The sequence below is a fragment of the Moschus berezovskii genome, chromosome Y, assembly GCF_049115385.1.
Source record: "Moschus berezovskii isolate FMDL1 chromosome Y, NW_MosBer_1.0, whole genome shotgun sequence".
NCBI classification, from domain to species: Eukaryota; Metazoa; Chordata; class Mammalia; order Artiodactyla; family Moschidae; genus Moschus; species Moschus berezovskii.
This window is the reverse complement of record NC_142489.1, coordinates 42,006,694-42,026,391: the sequence shown is the minus strand read 5'-3', so window position 1 is coordinate 42,026,391 and position 19,698 is coordinate 42,006,694. Positions and strand designations below refer to the sequence as shown.

The window sequence follows — 19,698 nt, the reverse complement described above, 5'->3', positions numbered from 1 at the left end:
GCAGACATGAGTGTTAGTCGTGTTAGCTCAGTCATATCCAACTCTTTGCAACCCCAGGGACTGTAGCCCACTGGGCTTCTCTGTCCATGGGGATTCTCCAGGCAAGAATACTGGAACGGGTTGCCATGCCCTCCTCCAGGGGATCCTCCCAACCCAAGGAATGGACCCAGGTTTCCTGCACTGCAGGCAGATTCTTTACCAACTGAGCCACCAGGGTACATGAACTAAGATCCCTGCTATAAACAGAGCTTTTCCTCCCTGCCAGAGTCCATGCATTGAAACCTGATTCCCAATGTGATGGTGTTTGGAAGCGGAACCTTTTGGAAGCGCAGCCAAATGACTGGCTCAGCGGTAAGAATTCACCTGTCAATGCAGGAAACATGGGCTCAATCCCTGGGTCAGGAAGATCCCCTGGAGTAGGAAATGGCAACCCACTCTAGTATTCTTGCTTGGGAAATCCCATGGACAGAGGAGCCTGCCGGGCTACAGTCCATATGGTCGTAAAGAGTCAGACATGATTTACTGACTAAACAGCTGACAACAAAGAACACGAATGGGATCAGCTCCCTTATAAACAGGACCCCAAAGGGATCCCTTGCCCCTTCTACAATATGAGGGCACAGCAAGAAGATGGCCATCTGTGTACCAGGAAGTGTGTCTCACCAGACCCTCACATCTGCCCGTGCCTTGATCTTGGATTCGCAAAGTCTAGAACAGTGAGAAGTCATTGTCTATTGTTCAGTCAGTTCAGTTCAATTCAGTCACTCAGTTGTGTCCGACTCTCCGCGACCCCATGAATCACAGAACGCCAGGCCTCCCTGTCCAACACCAACTCCCAGAATTCACTCAAACTCATGTCCAAAGAGTCAGTGATGCCATCCAGCCATCTCATACTCCGTCGTCCCCATTTCCTCCCACCCCCAATCCCTCCCAGCATCAGTCTTTTCCAGTGAGTCAACTCGTCGCATGAGGTGGCCAAAGTATTGGAGTTTCAGCTTTAGCATAAATCCTTCCAATGAACACCCAGGATTGATCTCCTTTAGAATGGACTGGTTGGATTTCCTTGCAGTCCAAGTGGGAAGTAGTAATTCTCTTCATTTTAAGGAATTTCCCGAAAAGCTGGATGTGTTTTATACTGGCTGCCTCTCTGTATTCTTTCCCCAGACTCTCAGCTCCCTGCTTTGATGCCCAGCTTGCATCCAGGTCAGGATGGCAGCCTCAGGTGGGAGGGCAAGGGGGCACCTGGGGCCCCAGGAGTGCCAGGCTGGGCCAGTGCCTCTCCCCACAGCGGCCTCCTGAGGTAGTCTTGGGTGCCCATACCCAGTAAAGGAGGCCTCACGCTGCAGATAAGGGCTTTGGCAGCGTTTCCGTCGCCTGCCCGCTCTTTTTTTGTAATCCGATGATGGTTCCTTCCATCACTGCTTAAACACTGCCCCGTCTCCCGAGGTTTCTTCTCCCACTCTCTTTACATGAAGATCTTGGGATGCAAATGCATGTCTTTTCTTCAGGAAATATCAGGGGATATTACCCAGCCTATCTTACCAGCTCAGAAAGAGGAAGTTATTATAATCAGATCCTCGCATTGCCTTTTAACCAAATCTGAGATGCCTTTTGCTTGTAGCTGTTAACTGCCTCTGTCTTCAGATCTAAGGGCCTCAAAATGCACTGCATTCAGGCACCTGTGTTCTCAGTCGCACAGCCTTTAAAACCGTAATTGAAGGATTTTCACTTTTGTGGAGTCAGCAGCAGGGTTGATACTGACCCCTGCTTTCGGGCAGCCCAGCACAGCAGAAGGGGAGACCAGGGCGGGCCAGTGGGCACTCCGAGACTTCTGTCTAATTTGGCAGAAGAACACAGAATGTAGGACAACAAAAGAAGGCTCCCTTTTCCATAAAATTCTTCTTCCCACCCACCCTTCTTCCCCGCCCCCCACCCCACAAAAAAGGGGGATTTAATTTTTCAGCTGCACGCAGTGATTTGGTGCTCACTCTTGCATTGAAACAGTTGCTGTCTGAACAGGCAGGAAACACTTTTCTTTTAATTGCTGAAATCATTCGGAAGTGCTTTGTGCCCTGCTTCTATACAGCAGATGCTGTGCATTAATTGGTCTGTGTAGAAGTGACCCAGGGTTCGTTGAAGCGGGCCCAGTTTTAGGCAGAGGGCTTAAACAGCTTATTTATTATTTTGTATAATTTGGCGTACATTATGTGCTCCTGCACATGTCGTATTTCATGGTCTGCAGTTTCTAATGTCATGTGGGTTTCAAAACCTGTGTTTCTCTGTTAATGTACTAGCAGCAGGTAAGCTCAAAATACCATCCATCAGGAGCTAATCTTTTATCCAGATACTCCAATGACTGATGAACTTGTCTTTTGTATGAATGTTTAGCGCTGTAGAAAGCCATATGCCACTGGCACAGTTTCCCATGCATCCTTTAGAGATGCTAGAGCGTAGGCTTCCGGGAGGTGGGGGGAGCCCTCCACACCATTTGTGGCCTCTTTCCTCTATTTCCAGGATAACGCCTTAAAAACAGCCCTGGTTGTGGACGACAGAAGAGGGTAGGAACTGTCTTAAAGGAAATCCGACTCCCACCATCCTTTTCTTCATCAGAAATATGGCTGCACACTCTTAAGAGGGAGCCTTGTTTTGTTACTCCCTGTCTGTTCAAAACAGACCTCAGCCCATTAGAAGGGCCTCCCTTGTGTGGAAAGACCACAGCTATTACTGTAAATTTCATCCCGTCACTGTGTCACCCCCATTTTGTGGCTCTGAAGGATGAAATTGCAAAATGGAATACTGTGCAGTCATCCTTCACATCTCCAGTTTTAGGCCTTTGCCACCATTTTCATGCTTTTATTCCAAATCAAATAACATTAGTGAGCTACAGCACCTTCTGATGAATGTCTGGTCCTGAGCGCTGCTTTCACATCTGGCCTTCGGGTGGGGGTTCCTTTTCTGTTTGGAGGAGCTCTTTCTCCCCTTTCTCCTCTCGTTCTCCCACTGCACCTTCTTGGGGCTTTCTCCTGGCATTTGCAGTTGGAACGATACAAGTTGCCAAATGCGTTCTGGCCAGAGCGGTGTCCCAAAGGGACACATGCTGGAGAAGGTTCTGTGTCTTTCATCTCTGGGGAACCCAGTGGAAGGATATTGGGGGCTTTAATCAGAAATAAGAAGTGATTTAAATCATTAGCACAACAAAGCAGACTATAAGCTTGAAGATAAAAGTCTCTGGGGAAAGAGTCCTCTGAAAATAAATGGAACTTGATAGATTTCCATATCATTTATAACTTCCCTTAATTACACTTGGAAGACTTGCCAGTAAAACTGGAAAATTGGCAGCCTATATCCATTAGAGTCATTTTACCGATCATGGCAAGCAGCTTGCTTTACTGGATTTTATTTCCCATCACTTACAATTAATCATCAGCTGGAGATGTCTGAAACTCTTCAGCCCAGAGCCATGCCGGGTGACACTCAGGCCTCCCAAACATGCTAAAATCTGCCGAGTAAATGGGCCAGGTTTCTCCGTGGCTTACGCATTTCGGAGCAAGGCAGGCTCCCGCCTAAGGAGTGCGCTCCAATAATCGGATGAGAATGTGAACCTTGACCCCTGTGTCAAAGGAGAGGACGCAATAAGCCGGATGAAAGATACGGGATTCAGACCTCCAAACTTTACACCAATTAGGGAGCTGCCAAGTACATCAGGCCGAGTAGGTTTATCAGAAAGACTTGCATGAGGCTTGTGACCATTTTGTAAGCCCGACGTTGGAGACGTCCTGTCACAATCACTAAGTCTGTTATCAGATGATCCACCGGCGTGTCGGGGAAGTGTGCGCCCGAAAACCCCGCGGAGGCCCCTGCACCGCGTGCGCGCTGTCGGGTGGAGACCCGGCCATGGAGCGCCCTCTCCTCTCAACCAACTCGCCGGGTTTTCTGAGCACACACGGGAGACGTGGGCGGTGTTCCGTTGATCCTGGAGCTCGGGGAGGGGAAGGGGAAAGGCACCCCTGGACAAGGAAGCTTCCAGATCATAGAGGCGAGAGGCCTGTGTCCTGCCCCCCGGGTGACTGTTGGCGCTGGAGCCCGTGGGCACCGCAGGGTGGAGGAGTAGCCACAGTCCCAGCCCCCGTCTGGGTTCTTTGCTGTCCGGCCTGTACTGTGTTCGCTTCCCTGCCTCAGATTGGTGAGGGATGAAATAGCTTGAATTTAGGTCAGGTTCACGTGCGCCCGCACGGTTGCGTGCCATGTGTGCCTGCGTGCATAACACGATTCTGCTGACCGCTACGCCTCTCAGCATTGTGGAGCATCAGGAGCATGGTGGAGGATCAGGGAACAACTTATCCCAGAGTTTTTTCCTCTTTTAGGCACCAAGGAGCAAAAAGCAAACTGCAGAGCAGATTGTTGTGAATGAATGAGTGAGCGCAGAAGGAGACATGAATTAAAGTCCCACCAGATGACCCAAGTCGAGGCCAGCAGAGATAGGGGAAGGAGGAGGGAGCGTGGAGGGCCCGAGGCAGGGCGGCGCTGCGGGTCAGACCGGCACTCCGATCCGCAGGCGCTTTCTCTGAAGCCCTTTTAATCAACTTCTGGGCATCCTTGTTAGTCTGGTCTTCGCCCATCGCATGACTGCTTGAAATCTCCCAGGCTCATTGGTTTCTTTTCCATAGTTGATCAAGAGACACAACCTGGGAGAAGGGGTGGTTCTTGCTGGGGCACCTGCACATCTCTCCCGAACATCTCTGCTGGATCGGAGGTTGTGTTTTTCAGCTGCCTGTACGTCCCCTCCTTGGCTTCTGGCACACACAGCCGCTGGGACTGGCAGGTCACTGGGCCTTCAGAATCTTCTGGCCGTCTCCACCGCTGCCAGGCTCCAAGGCTCTGCTTACACCTCCAGCGTAGCCGGCTGTGGCCGTTAGTGCCCCCCTCACCGCCCCCCGCCCCCATCCACCGCCTTTCTAAGTGTTTCTTCTGGGCATCCTTGTGGGCAGTCTGGGTGACCACTGGAAATCTCCTAGGTTCATTCGTTTCTTTTTCACAGTCGCATTAACTGTGAGTTCACGTTCTGGAAGATCCCGTGGAGCAGTGGTGAGGGGCTCTGTCTGGCCGGCAGTGCCAAGCAGCTGCTAGAGGGGCACGCTGGTGCCAGCCCAGAGATACCAGTGGAGCCGAGGACAGAGAGGCGGGTTCTGGTCACTCACACACCAGCGAGGAAGCCCAGCTGGGCGAGGGTGCCAGGCTAGCGCCCTTGGCTCCCTCTGTGAGGAAGGAGCTCCCAGAGCCTAGAGGCGGAGAACCGATCACAATTTTTTAGACGGAAATTCCACTGCTGAATTTCATATCCACTTTGCAGAAAGTTTCGCAGGCCCTGAGGCCGAAACATGCGTCCTGGGTGGGAACGCAACCTTGTGCCGCTAGCCCTGGACCCGCTGCCTCTCAGAGCTGTGGTCTGGGCCCGCCAGGCGTGCGAGCTGGGCGCGTCCCTTCTCAACAGGTCCCCTGCCTCTGAAAAGAGAGGAAAGGGCTCTGAGGCGCCGCCTCTTGGGCTGGTCGTCTGACACCCCCCACATGGTGGAGACGGACCCCGCAGTTGGCTCTCAGCTCTCTGGAAGGCAGGTGCCGGTGGGTCACGGAGGCCGCCGGCGCCGCTTGTCTGCCCAGCTCTCCAGCCTCTGTGCCAGCCGCCAAGCTTGACATCCTCTCTCCTCCCACATTTCCCATTCCAGGGAGCAGCAGCCCGCCTCCCTACTGGCGGAGGAGAGGAGCACACGGGCTCAGGCGGCCGGGTGCCAGCTAGACAGCCTGTGTGGCGCGGCGGGGCCATGGGCGCTCGGGGATTTTGGAGTAAGGAACATTCCTGGGCACGTCTGCTGGGTGCCCTTGGAGGTTCAGCCCTCCCATTTCGAAGACGGCGGGGATCTTTCCACAAAGAAAGGAGAAAAATGCAGCCTGGCTCCTGGTGCTGTCCCATCAAGAGCAGAGAAAGAAGACACAGAAGTGCCCTTGGTCACCCTGAGGCCTGGAGTCCCAGGTTGAGCCCCAGGGGTTTATATGGCAGCCCCTGCTGGATTTCCGCCACATCAGCTGGCAAACAGCAGTCAGCGCCCCTTGCAAGGAGGGGACAGGGCACTAGGGGTCACTCCCTGGAGTGACTCCCTCCCAGGACCCACTTGGTTGTCTTGCAAAGGCTGGGACAGTGTTCCTGTGACCTGGACGCTTGGCTCTTGTCCCCGGCTCTCCAGGGCTCCTCCCAGCTCCCCAGGGCTCCAGACAGAAAGTCCAGCATTTGATACCAGCTTTACCAGGATGAAGTTCACATACTATCAATCACCGCGTAAGGTGTGCCCCTCAGTGGCTTGGTCTCTTTACACAATTGTGCGGCCATCACCACAGTCAACCTTAGAACGTTTCGTCACCCGCAAAGGAACACTGCACATCCGCATGCACTCTCCCCACCACCGGAAACCACAGGTCTTTCTGTCCTTAGAGATGTGATAATTCTGGACGCTTCGATTAAGCAGAAGACATTCTGTTTCTGCCACATCTCTTTGGCAGAATTTAATTCAGAGGTTTCCCTGAAAAGGCCCCACCAGCACCAAAACCTCCAGTTGTCAGGGATGGTTTTCAGATGACGACTTAACAAGGGAAGGACCTTGTCTGCGGTCCCCCAAAGATGTGCTTGGAATATAAAATATTAGTGACTATTTTTGCGTGTGTTTTTTGGCTTCATGGCTTGTGGGATCTTAGTTCCCCAACGAGGGATGGAACCTGGGGCCCTTGGCAGTGAAAGTGCAGAGTCGTAACCCCTGGACTACCAGGGAATTTCCAAGTACTAAGAGACTCTTGCTGCCGTTGAGATTGTATTTCAGAGCTTTGATGAAGACTCTCTCAGCAGCCTCCCTCTTGAACGTTGCTGAGAAATTTGAATGCTTTTAACACGCCTGTCCACTCTTTGTGTTTTCCAGGTAGCAGAAGGTCAGGAAATGTGTGATTGAAGCCATGAAGATGCAGAACAGTATGATGGCTGGGAAGACTGGCAAGGTATGTCCCCAAGGGCCATCCCTTGATGGCAAGCGGAGCCTCCACCTTGGAGTCCTAGACATCGGACCTGGGAGAGTCTGCGTGACATCCGGGGTGTGGGAGGGGGTGGGTTGAAGAACAATTGTTCTTCACCTTAATGTCTTCAAATTAAGGGGTCTTTAATTTTTAATGTTTACATCTGTCTTTGAGGCAGTGAGTTATCTGCGATGTAGGTGACCCAGCAGGAAATGGTTTTTAGCGATTGCAGAAATTAATGCAACTCTTCAAGATAATTTCTCCAAAAAGAGAACAATTCAATTTTAGATCTAGAGGAGCTGAGAGGCCCACATACACATGTGGGATTTCACGATTCAGGGAGTGGGGGGAGGAAAGAGAGAGAGATGTATTACTGAGATTTGTTAAAAGTAAAACTTCTTAAATGTACTTTCTGTCGAAGAAAATAGAAAAGTCCTTTTAAGCAGTAACTTCATCATTCTTCCTGTGACTTGAAAGGCACCATTTGTAGCAGAATGATCCTTTTCTGAAGGGTGTTTTGCTTTGGAAGTACTACACAGTGGAGTGAGGCGTGGGGCATGTGTGGGGACAGGAGTGTAGATGGGCTGTGTGCTGCACTGTGGTCACTCCCAGGAAGAGTGCTGGAGCCTCGGGAATGGTGGGTGTCCTAGCAGAGAGGTACTGTTGGCTGCCCGTGGAGTTGGCATCAGACACGGCCTCCGTCTGCTTCCCGCAGAGCAAGTGAAACCTGTGTTCAGGGACCAGGCCAAGGGGGACTCCCAGTCCCACCCCAGCCGGGAGGACAGAGGCCCAGTGTCGGGCCCAGCTGGAGTGGGCCTTGGACAACTGCTCCCAGTCTCCTCCCAGTTTTGGGAGAAGAGACTGGTGCCATCTGGGCTCCAGGGGCATCCTGCTTGCCATACCTGATTCCTTTCTAAGAAGTGAACTAGAATGTGTTGGTTTCTGCTCTTGTAAAAATAGTTCTATGTGTTCCTAGGGATTAGTTGACATTTACACTGCATTGTTGTCACGAGATTTCCCTTTGTGATGAGAACCTGGCCTAATTTGGAGCATCCAGAATATGTGTCTGATGCACGCCAAGGGCCAGTGTGCCAGGCTGGGGATCTGATCCTAAAATGAATGCAGCCTTTGCTCCCTCAGGGAGCCAGGAGCCCTCCCGTGCACGTGGTTGGTGTCTTCAGGGCCCAGAGTCTCACGGAGACTCCCAGCTGCCGCAGGGTGTTGAGGGTCTCTAGGCGAATCTGCACTTTGGCCCTTCTCTTTCCACTCAGTCCTGCCCCCCAGGGTGGAGGAGAGGGCCGGGGCCTGCCTGTGGCTGGCAGTTCTTGCTTTGAGAGGCCATTTTTCCTCCTGGGGCCTGGTTCACAGTGGAAGCAGGCCTTCTACTCTGGAGCATTGTTACGGTCACAGCCCGTGAAAACACCAGAGGCTCCAGACCTTAAAAAGCAGCCAGTTCAGTTCAGTCCCTCAGTCATGTCCAACTCTTTGCGGCCCTTTGGACTGCAGCATGCCAGGCCTCCCTGTCCATCACCAACTCCTGGATTCCACTCAAACTCATGTCCATCAAGTCAGTGATGCCATCCACCCATCTCATCCTCTGTCATCCACTTCTCCTCCTGCGTTCAGTCTTTCCCAGCATCAGGGTCTTTTCAAATGAGTCACCTCTTCGAATCAGGTGGCCAAAGTATTGGAGTTTCAGTTTCAGGGTCAGTCCTTCCAATGAACACCCAGGACTGATCTCCTTTAGGATGGACTGGTTGGATATCCTTGCAGTCCAAGGGACTCTCAAGAGTCTACTCCAGCACCACAGTTCAAAAGCATCAATTCTTCGGTTCTCAACTTTCTTTATAGTCCAACTCTCACATCCATACATGACCACTGGAAAAACCATAGCCTTGACTAGATGGACCTTTGTCAGCAAAGTAATGTCTCTGCTTTTTAATAAGCTGTCTAGGTTGGTCAGAGCTTTTCTTCCAAGGAGCAAGTGTCTTTTAATTTCATGGCTGCAGTCACCATCTGCAGTGATTTTGGAGCCCAAGAAAATAAAGTGTGTCACCGATTCTATTGTTTCCACAATTATTTGCCGTGAAGTGATGGAACTGGATGCCTTGATCTTAGTTTTCTGAATGTTGAGCTTTAAGCCAACTTTTTCACTCATCAAGAGGCTCTTTAGTTCTTCTTTGCTTTCTGCCATAAGGGTGGTGTTATCCACATATCTGAGGTTCTTGAAAAAAAGCAACCACGTCAGTGCAAACAGCCCTGTGGAACGAGGCCTTCCAAGTGTTGCTATGTAGGTTCTCTTCTTCTTGAGAGGCCTGAGCTGGAACTTGGGATGAAGGCCACTCTCGCCACCGCAGGCCAGGGCACCCAACCACCAGCTCTGGCTGTTTTGCTGCTTGCCCAGACGCCCAGTGACTTCTAACCTCATGCCTACTTCTAACCTAATTCATCCTCACTCCAAGGCAAGAAACGCCAAGTCAAGTGGGCTGTCTCTGGTTTTAACTGTTTAATTGTGAATGCAAATTTGGGAAAGCAAAAGCTGACTGAAATCAGGAGAAATCGGGGAACCAAGGTGACATCGTGGGAGCCATGGGGTTCGGCCTGCGTTCTGAGAACTTCATTTCCCTTCACAGGATGCTTCGGATCAGGCTGGGGTGCTTCTGCTGTAAATTAATACCTGTTCTGACTCTTGGATAATTGCGGGTGGGGTTTGGTTTTGGTTTTCTTTTTTCCTACGATTAACCATGACGGAGCATTTCTCCAAACCGGAAACTGTGAGAGGCAGGAGGCGGGGTGGAGACTCACCCAGCATTGGCCCCACCGGCTCAACCCGGGGCCCCGGTGCAGAGGGCCGCAGCCACACGGGGAGCAGCGGCTTTCAGGGGCCGCGAGGATACGGAGGGGAGAGGGCGAGCCCCCGCCACCCGGGGATGCCCTCAGTGAGGTCCCCTCGACGGGAGCCCCACCTCCAGCCTCCTGCCTTGTGCTCCAGCGCCTGCCTGGCTGCGCCTTCATTTCCAGAAGTGGACAAGATTGCTTCCTCCTGGTCTGCTTAGTAATTCTTACTCTCCCCTCTTCTTTTCTGTTTTAAATTCAAGGTGAAATCGGTACATTGTAAAGCTGGAGACACAGTTGGAGAAGGAGACCTGCTCGTGGAACTGGAATGAAGTATTTATAGCCTTTCAGTCATCACCCAGTTTAATTAGCCATTTGTATTATCATTCTTTCACACTCAATTTATTCAGGCGTTTGGCAGGAACACCCCTGTGCAGCAGATTTTACACGGTCATATTTACTCCACATATAGTCAAAACCAACATTCTGCCAAAAAAATCACCAATGGAAATTTTTATTGATATAAAAACTTGTACATACGATTTGTACTTCTGCTGTGAGATTTCCTTGTGTCCAAATGAAATCAATAAAACTGAGCATTTGTCTAAATATTAATTTGCCCGTTTTTTTGCATGAAGACAATGTACATAAGAGGCTACGGGCTGTGCCAGTAGGCTTTAAAATACCAGCATGTCATCGGGATGCTTTTTAAAAATGTATATAAATCTCAGTTCTTTGCCTTCAGTTTCATTAAATGAACATTTGCCACCTTGTAATCTCATTACCTGCATCATCCTGCTTGAGGCCCTGAGTCCCGCTTATGGTTGGCTGGTCATGATCTCCAGAAGCCAGGACAGCACTCATGGTGGTCTGGCAGTGAGTGTGGGCCCCCTGAGCCTGCGGGGGTGACCCCCCCCATCCCTCCTAGGGCACCAGTGCGGGCACCAGTCAGGGTTTCCAGGTCCCAGTGGTGGTGGTGGGGCTGCAGAGCCCAGCAGCGGATTCCCATACTCGCCTTTTGTGTTTTTATGAAGCAAGTTTCGGAAAAAAAGGGCTAAAAATAACAGTAGTGCTTCTGCAGCAGGTGCAGTTAGTCATCTCAGTCTGCCGTTAAGTAGACGTGTGAGCGAGCTCTCCCAACGGAGAACAATGTTACCTGGACCAGCAGCTGCATCTTCATCCGGGTCTGGAATTCTCAGGATGCACTTCCTACTTGGTGGTGAGTGAGGAGAGGCAGAGTCGTGCACGGCCTTGAGGCCACTCTGACAGAGTATCAGATGGAGGTGGGTAGTAATTGGTATTTTGTGCCGTGCTAAAATTATTTTAAGTGCTGTTTGTATTTGGAAGCCAAGCTTTGCGTCAGGCCTGAAGAACAAATTACTAATGTGATGGTTCTTCTTTGAAAAGCTTGTTCCCCATGGCAGCTCCCTTCTGGGGCAGGGCTCCCATGAACCTCTCTGAAATGGGAGTGTTCAGCTGCTCTGCCAGCAAGTGGGTGCTTGTTATTTTGCTAGACTAGGGGGAAAAGAACCTGCTACCGAGCAGACTCAGGAAGAGGGCTAACAGTAGCACCAATACTTTTATATTCAATTTCTCAACTTGATATGATCTTTAATCTCTATATAAGATTGACCTCAAAAATTATGAAGAATGATGTCATATATATTCAAAAGAACTCTAAAATACAGCATGTGTTTCTTGAGATTCTTTTATTACATTGAGATGTCTAAAATCAGCTTTAAAATTTTTTCTTTTCTCAGTGCTACAGGTCAGAATCAATACGGCAGGACTGTTAAAATCTAGCTGTCACACACAGACTTGATATTCATTTTAAATGTTATCTTCAGATTAAACAAAGGAAAAAAGCATGATAACATGAGTTTTCAAATGTCATTTAGGGAAATGAAAGTTCTGAGTTTTTCTCATCCAGTACATTCAAACCCAAGATGCTCTTTAAGCAGCAAGCAAGAAAGCAGCATAGTGAGAGATTTGAGGAACAGTCTTGTTATCAGTACCTCAAATTGGGAAATGGGCTGCCACTGAAAAAGAAGTGTTCTACCCCGCTTACCCTGGACAGATAGAGTATTTGTTTCAAGCAGTGATTTCCAGGGGTGTTATTATCGCGCCCTCGTTCAGCGAGCACGGCCCCTTGGCGCCGGTTCCCGGCCTCCCTAGCCCGCGGAGCTCATCTGTTTTCCCGCGACTTGTAGCGGAGCCCGTGCTTCCCCTCCGAGTCGTAATCATCGAGGTACGGCAGGTGGACCCACTCGGGCTGGTAGGTGGCCGCGGTGTAGACGAAGCACTCCAGGGGTCCGAGTGCCCTCCAGGGCCACGTGCAGGCGGGTGCGCTGGTACATGTCAGGGCAGCCCTCGAACTCGTCCAGGAAGCGCAGCATCCGCTCGTCCACCTCTTAGACCTTGCCGGACACGCGGTGCCCACGGCCCAGCAGCTTCAGCAGCCGCGGGATGTTATGCTCACCCGCGATCACCAGTGGGTAGGGCTCCAGCTTGCGGGCCTGGCCCCAGAAGGCCGCGCGCCCATGGGCGCCGTCCAGCAGGACCCGGTGGTTGGGCTGGTCCGTCTTCAGCATCCCATACACGAACATGGGGGCCAGGCGGCTGGAGCTGTGGGCAGAGAGGACGGCGGACAGGTCATGGGTGGGCGCGGCCGGCCCGCTCCCCAGCGGCCGCCCTTCATTAACGGGGTCCTGGAGGAGGGGCCCGCTTTGAGACCAGACTTTCGGAGGAGACAGTCTGTTCGCGGCTCGGCCCCAAAGAGCTGCAGTTTGGTGAAGTTAGTTTTCAATAAAAGGACTTGAAACAAATATTACAGAAAAACAAATAATGATAAGCAGACAAATATATACACACATAGAGGTAGATATATATGTGCTGTGCTTATTAGCACATATTCAGAAGCGTATACATGGCACACCCATGTATGTGTATGTACACCTGTGGCCCGGGCATGGCATTAACCGCACCTCTCCGTGTTCCTTCCTTCTTCAGGGCCCCCAGGTTAAGGATGCCGGCCTAGGACTCAGCACAGTGGCCTGGGCTGCAATGAGAAGGTACGTATTTACCCACTCCTGGCTCTGGGCCGACTCTATTACATAATAGACCAAAAGTGATCGAGCATAAGGGACTCAGGCAGAAGCAGGAAGGGAAGTTCAGTGGCCGGGCCCCTCCTGAGGCTGGCATCTTGCTGCCCTGCTCGCCCCCAACTCGCCAAACACTGCAGGACTTGGCCCCGGTGTGCCAGGCGGACCCTGCCACCAGCCATGTGGCTGGGTAGCCCTTAGGGAAGTCACACTGAAAAAGCAGGATGGGGCTTTCTTCCCAGCAAACAAGAGCTGGTCTGGGTGTCCAGGCCTCACCCCGTCTCTTCAGGGTGTCTGTGGCAGATGGGCAGAGCCCGTGGGCCAACACAGCTGCTCACTCGTGCCCACCCGTCCTCCCCATGGCCTTAGCTTCAGCCGCCCGCCTTGTGCAGAGCAGAGACCTGAGAGAGCTCAGGTCCAGATGGTGCAGGGAGGCCAGACCGGGGTTGGGGGGCGTCTGGGGGCGGCTGCATGGATTTGAAAGTCAGGGTGTGAATGAGAACCTGGACTCAGAGTAGAGGGGGCACAGGCCTCCTGCTGCTGAGGGGACAGGGAGGAGGTGGCATGCCTGGGGAGGACCCAGACGGCGGGGAGCGGGGGTGTGGGGGTTAGCAGGAGGACCAGCCAGCCCTGCCTTCCAGCACATTCTGCAGTAGCAGCTCCAGGTCGAACCCAGATGCACGCTCCCACCCTCGCCAGACCGTCCCCCAGAACCCTAGTAGCCCGAGGCCCAACCCGTCCCTGGGGCCCCATGAGGCCTTCACCCCCCTTCTCAGGTGACCCTGCCTCTCCGGCCTCCCTCAACCCTGCTTGCTCTCTCCTGGCGACCACAGAAGGAGTAGAGCCACAAGGGCGCTGGAAACCACCCTGTGCTTCGGGCCGAGGTCGGTGAGGACTGGGGCCTGAGCCTTTGGGCGCTTGCATCCCCTCCCTTTGATTATAGTCGCTCAGTCGTGTCCGACTCTTTGCGACCCCATGGATTATACAGCCCGTGGAATTCTCCAGGCCAGAATACTGGAGTGAGTAGCCTTTCCCTTCTCCAGGGCCTCTTCTCAACCCAGGGATTGAACCCAGGTCTCCTGCATTGCAGGCGGGTTCTTTACCAGCTGAGCCAAAGGGAAACCCAATGTGTCCATATAGTGAAGGCAAATAAGTTTACAAGAAAAATCAAATCTCTCTCCATTCCCACCCCCTTGCAGAGACCCGGTTAAGCCTCTCGGCTGTTGTATGTGCTGTTTATTAATATCTCCATATTGTCGGTTGTGCCGTGGCTTCCTGATGTTTTAAACCACCTGCCTTCCTACCCCAGAGCAGGTGAGCACGGTGTCAAAGGACAGGCTTTGGTACCAGGTTGTCTGAGTTGGAATCCTGGCTCTGTCACTTACCAGCTCTGTGACCTTAAGCAAACCATGTCACCTCTCTGGGCCTCAGTTTCCTGGACTGTCAGGAAGTTGTGTCAGCCACCTGCCTCAGGGGGCCGCAGTGAAGGTGCAACAGTTAACACTGCATGCTTGGTAAGTGCGTTAAATGTGCCTGTGACTCAGCCCCACCCCTCCAGCAGGGCTCACGTCACAGATTTTGGTCAAGTCCATATTCAGTTCAGCATCACAACTATGTAAACACTACTCTCAGATAAAGCACAGAGTGTACTATGATTAATTTCCTTTCTTGGACAACTTTTTGTTTTTCTTGGAATTAAAAATTGTTTCAGCTATTTTTTTCTTGTTCTTCTTTTGTGCTTTGCTCAAGTTTCTCTGACAGTCCTTCAGCGTCATGATTTTTGGAAGCACTGTAAGAATCCTTTCCGCCCTGACCACCCGTCGCCTCTGTTCTTCCCTGGGGCTGTGGCTCCGTGTCCCTCCTGCCCAGGCCTGGGTCTGCGGTGCCCTGAGTACCCCAGGTTTCTCCCAGAACCCCATCCCCGGCTCCCACGGTCCCCTCTTGGTCGACTCCCTCATTTGATTGAAGCTTCTTCTTTACCAGCCCCAATTAATAGTGTACATAGGGTGAGAACAGAGGATGAGATGGTTGGATGGCATCACCGACTCAATGGACAAGAGTTTGAATAAATTCTGGGAGTTGGTGAGGGACAGGGAGGTCTGACATGCTGCAGTCCATGGGGTCGCAAAGAGTCGAACACGAATGCGTGACTGACCTGAGGATGAGAATTCAAGAAATAATTCCCTTCAGAATTCTAAAAGGCATCTCTTCTTTGTCTTCTGAAGTTCCAAACCAATGCTGAGCCGTGCAGGGCTGTTGGGACCCACAGTCCTTTGTCCAGGAGGCTTCTAGGGTGGTCTTCTCTCCCGTGGATTGTGAGGTCCTATAGTGAGGACCCTCCATGCGGGTTTTTTCCATTCATTGTGCCACAGATATCCATCTGAAGACTCATCATCGTTGATGCCGGGAACCTTCATCTCTCCCCTTCCTTCCTGCGTCTCCAGAACTCAGATAATGCATAACCTGGGTTAATCTCCCAATTGTCTCTTACTGGAGAAGGCAATGGCAAGCCACTCCAGTGCTCTTGCCTGGGGGATCGCACGGACAGAGGAGCCTGGTGGGCTGCAGTCCATGGGGTCGCTACTAGTCGGACACGACTGAGCGACTTCACTTTCACACATTGGAGAAGGAAATGGCAACCCACTCCAGTGTTCTTGCCTGAAGAATCCCAGGGACGGCGGAGCCTGGTCAGCTGCTGCCGGGAGCCAGCGAGGGAAATCCTACCCGTGGCAAAGGTCAACTGGGGAAGAGGCCTGACGGGCAAAGGCTAATCAGGACTCGAGGAGCCCCCTGGACTTACCTGAGCGTCTACCCCAAAGAAAACCGGAATCTGACTGATTTACTATCTTACGCCTCTTACCAAGTCCTCTTATACTTACGGGGGTTTCCCCCCAACCACCTTTCTCTGAAAACATTAATTCAGAGCTGTAGTTTAAAAGTTCTCCTCGGCTTAATAGGAGTATTCCAATCCAAGCCCCTCTGATAGCTTTCTAACTTGAATGACAAGTTTGTCCGGGCTCCTAAAATGCAGGAATCTGTTGAAGAAGTTAAAATCACTAGAATAGTACTAGAAAAGATTTCATTGTTGAATCAATGCTTGCTGCAGTTTCCTCTATCTATTGTATCCTTGGAAATATATTAATCCTTTGACTTAACCACATCAGATCTTAAGTTAATAAGTTCCTTTCTTGCAGCTCACTACACCGGTGCCTTATAGGAATGTAACTTTGTTATGTGTCTAGCACCTAACTTTAGGAAAGTCACCTTAAAGAAAAGTCTTTTACTTGCTAACTAACCTATTGTTAGGAGAGAGGGCCATAAACTGTTATCAGGCCCCCTGGCCAGAAGATGATGTAAACCACCTAAAAACTTTTATCACGAGATATACAAAAATAAGCCCTGATCCTGATAAGGGCCAAGACTGCTGACCCCACGTGATTTTGGTGTGAATCTATACCTCCCTTTCTTTGTTTCTTATGCGCATAACTTAGGGTATAAAAGCAGCACTGGAAAATAAAGTTTTGGGCCTTGCTCACTGAAGCTTGGTCTCCCCGTGTCGTTCTTTCTCTTTTTCCATCCTTTTCTCTATTCTCCTTTTTCTGGTTGAGATCCTTGGAGCACTGGGCCCTCTGAGTTTACTTATCTGCCTGGGCTTCTAAGACCCACTCGAGGGGGTGCCCTGGTGGGGTGCCTCAAGTGATTCGAGAGGGCGCCTGCGGCCTACGTAAACAGAGCAAGCCCCGTGCTGGGGTTTTATTGGTTTCCAGCGTAAACCAAGGAATCATCAGCCCCTGTCTCTCTCTCTCTTTCTCTCTCTCTCTCTGACGCTGACGCCGTTCATCCCGAGGATACCCTGGGTCATTTCGGGGCTGGACCCCGATAAGCTGCCATCTATGGGGTCGCACAGAGTCGGACACGACTGAAGCGACTTAGCAGCAGCAGCAGCAGCAGTCTACTTTACCTTCCGGTATTGTTGAAACTATTTTATCATCATGTTTATCTCCAGGATCTTTTTCTTGTTCCCTCATGTCATTATCATCCTGTTTCTTTCTCAGCATAATACCATCTCTCCTCCTTGGGAAGATATTAATTATTGTGAATTTCTTTAAGTTTTTATCTTTCCCTGTATTGCCACTCCTCCTCCAAAAATTCTTCTTTTGTTCCTTTGAGAGGGTTCCTTCAAACGTTTCAGTAATCCTTGGCTGGGCTTTCATGTTGAAAAGTGAGATGCCCTATAGGAAGCTGGGGGGAGGGGCTGGCTAACCACTGAATCCCCGAGTTGGTGGCCTTTCCCGCCTTCCTGGTCTTCAGGGCGCCCCCTCAACCCCGCCCTCAGCTGGGCCTGGTACCCCCCAGTACCAAGCTTCTCCGGACAGTAACACACCCTTCCCCATGCTGGGGAGAGGGTCGATGGGGTTCTCTGCTTCCTGCACAGACTGCCCCCACCGCCCTGTCCTCACGCTCTCCTGTCCAGGGCCCTGGTCAGCTGGCTCCCTGCAGGGACTTAGGTTTCCCGGCCCCTGGGTGCCGTCAGCCACCACTCGTCTCTGAGCTGTCTTGCAGAATTGCGTCCCCTCTCCCATCGTTTGTCTTTAGGGGGTCACGGCAGTGGCATCTGGGGACAAAGCAGGGATAAAGGAACCTGTTCCCTCTGCTGCACCACCCGACCCTCCACCACAGGCCCTGGGGGTGCACAGGAAGGACGCAGTGGCTGCTTGCAGGGAGGGCTGGAGAGAAGAGTTTATCAGGATCCCGGGTACATGAGTGTGTCACCAAGGTCGCCAGGAGAAAGCCAGTGATGCAGCAGCTGTGGGCACAGAGAGGCTGGTGGTGGGGACCTCGCTTCTGCCAGGCCCGAGCAGGGGACCAGAGGCAGTGGCTGCAGGAGAGGGCGAGGCCGCACGGCGCTCGGTGGGCAGCAGGCTGCCCGCCCCGAGTCCCCAGGCTGAGCCCAGGGAGACACGAGACACCGCCTGCCCGCTGAGAAGGCCAAGGGGAGACAGACGCGTTAACAGGCAGCTTCAAACAGAGCAGGAGCCATAAGGGCGCGGAGAGCACCCTGGAGTAGGGGTGTGGGGGCAGGACTGGTCCGCAGGGTCTGACTGCCCCGCGTGGGGCGGGGGCGCCACGGGGGCTGGGACGGGCGTAGTGCGGGCTGGAACCACTGTGCGGGAAGCGGCCCGGGCTGTGCATGGACAGCGGGGAGGCGCCAGGACGGAGCAGGTTCTCAGCACTGGCTGCTCCAGGTTCATGACTGATTCAGCCACAAAGTGAGAAAAGGAGTATTTCACCCAAGAGGAGGGAGGGCATGAGGGCCTGGTCAGAGAGACGGCAGAGGACCGCGTGTTGAGGAGGGCTGGCCGTGTTCACGGGGTGCTGGGTTCTGCAGGCCCTGCTGAGAGCCTGGATGTCTGCGTGCACAGCTGCATCGACCTCCTAAGAGAGGAGGTGTCCTCCCTGTTGAACACGGGAGGGAACAGAGTCGGGCGGCTCATTCGGGGGCTCCGGGTCAGCACCCGGAAGTGGGCCCATGTTCGCTGGACGCTGAACGCCTGGGTGACCCGTCAGGTCCAGCCTTGGAAGGACTCAGGCTCTGCAGGGGCAGCAGGGGTTCATAATGGACCCTACCTCTCTAGACTCTTCTCCCCCCACCCCCTACTCCCCAACACAGAGGAAAAATAGAGAAGGAATTGATTTTTAGATTTACAAAACTGTACAACAGACAGAATGTGGAATTTACCGTCTTAACCGCTCCTCAGTGTACAGTTAGCAGCATTGAGTACAGTCACGCTGCTGTGTGCGTCTCCAGAACTTCACCTCTTGTAAAAGTCACTCCCCTTCTCCTTCCTGGCAACCCCACGCTACTTTTGGTTTCCATGACTCTTGACTACACGAGGTGCCGCATTTCACTGAAACACCTTTTTGAGGCTGGCTTGTTTCACTCGACAAAGTGTCCGCAAGGTTTGTGCATGCTGCAGTGCGTGTCAGGATTTCCTTCGTGAATTAAGGCTGAATGATACTCACATGTATATGCCACATTTTGTTCCTCCATCTGTCAGTGGCTGTTTGGGTTCCTGCTACCTCGTCGCTGTTGCAAATTACCCTGCCGTCAGACTTTATTTTTTTGGGCTCCAAAATCACTGCAGATGCTGATTGCAGTCATGAAATTAAAAGCTTACTCCTTGGAAGTAAAGTTATGACCAACCTTGATAGTATATTAAAAAGCAAAGACATTACTTTGCCAACAAAGGTCCGTCTAGTCAAGGCTATGGTTTTTCCTGTGGTCATGTATGGATGTGAGAGTTGCACTGTGAAGAAAGCTGATTGCTGAAGAATTGATGCTTTTGAACTGTGGTGTTGGAGAAGACTCTTGAGAGTCCCTAGGACTGCAAGGAGATCCAACCGGTCCCTTCTAAAGGAGATCAATCCTGGGTGTTCATTGGAAGGACTGATGCTAAAGCTGAAACTGCAATACTTTGGCCACCTCATGCAATGAGTTGACTCACTGGAAAAGACTTTGATGCTAGGAAAGGTTGGGGGCGGGAGGAGAAGCGGACGACAGAGAATGAGATGGCTGGATGGCATCACCGGGAGTTGGTGATGGACAGGGAGGCCTGGCGTGCTGTGATTCATGGGGTCGCGGAGAGTCGGACACGACTGAGTGACTGAACTGAACTTAACTGAACTGAAACGTGGGTATGCAGACTCC

The 19,698-nt window shown here is 51.9% G+C and overlaps 1 pseudogene; it reads right to left on the bottom strand.

The window, feature by feature from the left end:
• Positions 1 to 11,580: 11,580 nt before the first annotated feature.
• LOC148773108 (gamma-glutamylaminecyclotransferase pseudogene) lies at positions 11,581 to 12,511 on the bottom strand (annotated as a pseudogene).
• Positions 12,512 to 19,698: the final 7,187 nt, after the last annotated feature.